This window comes from Rhagoletis zephyria, unplaced genomic scaffold, assembly GCF_001687245.7.
Source record: "Rhagoletis zephyria isolate East Lansing unplaced genomic scaffold, Rhagoletis_zephyria_1.1 Rzeph_scaffold_01844, whole genome shotgun sequence".
NCBI lineage: Eukaryota > Metazoa > Arthropoda > Insecta > Diptera > Tephritidae > Rhagoletis > Rhagoletis zephyria.
In genome coordinates this window covers 93,809-96,169 of record NW_016158928.1, presented here as the reverse complement: position 1 = coordinate 96,169, position 2,361 = coordinate 93,809, and the positions used below count along the sequence as shown (strand labels likewise).

Genomic DNA, 2,361 nt, shown 5'->3' with positions numbered 1-2,361 from the left:
CATATCGCGAAATTTCTAAAAATTTTGAAATCTGGATCGCGGATCGCGATACCGTCCATAAATATTGAACGTGTAGCACTTTCAAAACGCGATCCGTACATTTCGTCAGTACATATTTTACTCTCATAATGTGAACATCGGCTCTGCCTTCGCCCTCGGGGCTTAAAATCTTTCAAATCAAATTGAACAAATTTTAACTAAGATTGGAAATTTTAAAATAATTGTGGAATGCATTATGTGTAAATCATACGTACAAAATAAAAATATTTTCTTGCGTCATAATAAGCGTTCAGCACAAAAATTATGCAAATACTGACGCGATATATATTGAACATGTTGCATTCGTCCGCGATCCATCAAATCATAATATGGATCGCAATCCAAACATCGTGATCATTACTGACCGTGTGACAGAGCCCTTTATGATACAAGAAAATATTTTTATCTTGTACGAATAATTTACAGATAATGCAATCCACAATTATTTTAAAATTTTCAATGTTAATTAAAATTTTTTCAACTTGTTTTGTAAGGTTTTAAGCAACGAAAACGAAGGCATAGGGAATACGTTTTCGATGTTCGCATTATGAGAGTACAAGACAAGGCGAATTTATACAAGGTGGTGTTAACAGAACAAAGACAAAAATTACAATATCAAATTATACTTTATTAATTATATATTAGTACAAAGCCAAATTACAACACACACATTATTTTGACAAAAGCACAAATTCGCCGTGAAAGCAGCTGATCCGATAACACAACCTTGTTTAGATTCGCCTTGGTACAAGAAGTACTGATGAAATGTATGGATCGCGTATTGAAAGTGCTACACGTTCAATATTTATTGAAAATATTGCGATCCGCGATCCAGATTTTAAAATATTTAGAAATTTTGCGATATGGATCACGATCCATCAATACTGCATGCTACACCGTCAATAAATATTTCGATACTTGGATCACGTCAATAAATCCTGACCGTGTGACAGGGCCCATTGATTAGTATCGTTTTGTTGCTAAATGTGCGTGGAATCGAAGCGGGGTTCGTCGCGGAATATTTTTGATTTAGGTGTAATCAATTTAAAAATATTAAAGGCAAATCCCTTGATTTTAAGGTAAAGCTTTGTATTGTCTGTATATAATCACATGTGATACGCATGTAAGCTAGTGAACTATTATAACATACATTAGTAACTATTAGTTGTGTTAATTTGGGTGTGGCACCTACATTGCAAAAGTCAAACAATTTCGGTAATTCTCTAGTCTACGGTAACAACCCCTAAAAAAGCTTTGGAAAAGTCGGGAGGGTCATCAAACGACGCGGGGTGGGGTTTAGTAGTCAGCCGCACCTTGTGTTTTAAGAAAACCAGGTGGAATTAACAATTGAAACTTAGGATGTTGAGGGAGGTATCCTCTAAAACATGTATAACTAAAAAATATAAACAATATAATTGTATATAAGTTATTTGTTGTTAAAATTTCTTAAGACGTTCCACTTGTTTTCCTTATCAAAGAGTGCATTTGTCACATACTTTCATATATATAAATGCACATAACACTACCTAATAGTTTACACACTTTTATTTTATTTTATCTTGTATGTAAATCACTTTAATCCAACTTTTATTAACTTGTAATTACATTACATTGTACCCATATTTACATCCATGATACAATAACACATGGTTGCAAACTGACACATAAGATGTGTTGCCATACCGTACAAAACAATACAATAGAAAGAACTCTACGTAGTGTGGGTTATAATCCCTAAGTGCTGCCGCAGGCCGCCTACGCAGAAAGGTGTTCTCTGCAAAAGGTGTTCCGCCCCCTTTTTTCGGCAACACAGAAAGGAGAATTCGGGTACTGTTTAGTAAGTGGCCCACCTATTTCGGGGTATTGCGTCCAAAGGGGTGACCCGATCCAAAAAAAAATTGCACACACTTGTAGCCAAGGGTCTACCCATTATTTTAACATCCGCTATTGTAATTTTGGGTCACTAATTTATTTACAAATTGGGTTTGAAATATGCCCTTTTTTGTAAAATTCGGAAATTAGTGTAAATTTATCACTCCTATTCTCCTTAAAGCAGCTACATCAGCAATATATTTTTATATTCTCCTTCACTTTGCACTTTACTCGATGAGCTATAACTTTCTTTATAACTTTAATATTAACCAATTAATCACAATTTATTAAATAAAAACACCTTCTAAATCATGCGTCTGACTTTTGTTGCATATGCAAATTAAATGGCGTAGTTCAGCTGTCAAACTCCAAAATATGCAAAAGAATGAGAGACAAAAGAAAATAGGATATAACCCTGTAAGCATTAAAAATATACAAAGGTGTTCTCTG

At 34.1% G+C, this 2,361-nt stretch overlaps 1 protein-coding gene across 6 annotated transcripts in view; it reads left to right on the top strand.

Annotated features, from left to right (window-relative positions):
* Window positions 1–984: 984 nt before the first annotated feature.
* LOC108365341 (uncharacterized) overlaps window positions 985–2,361 on the top strand; it is a 92,948-nt gene continuing 91,571 nt past the window's right edge. For 4 of the 6 annotated variants that reach the window (XM_017619343.1, XM_017619340.1, XM_017619341.1 and 1 more), the window contains exon 1: window positions 985–1,118. The gene's annotated coding sequence lies outside the window, so the exon portion shown is untranslated. The remainder of the gene's footprint in view (window positions 1,119–2,361) is intronic. The other 2 variants (XR_001847916.1, XM_017619344.1) reach the window with 1 other exon arrangement.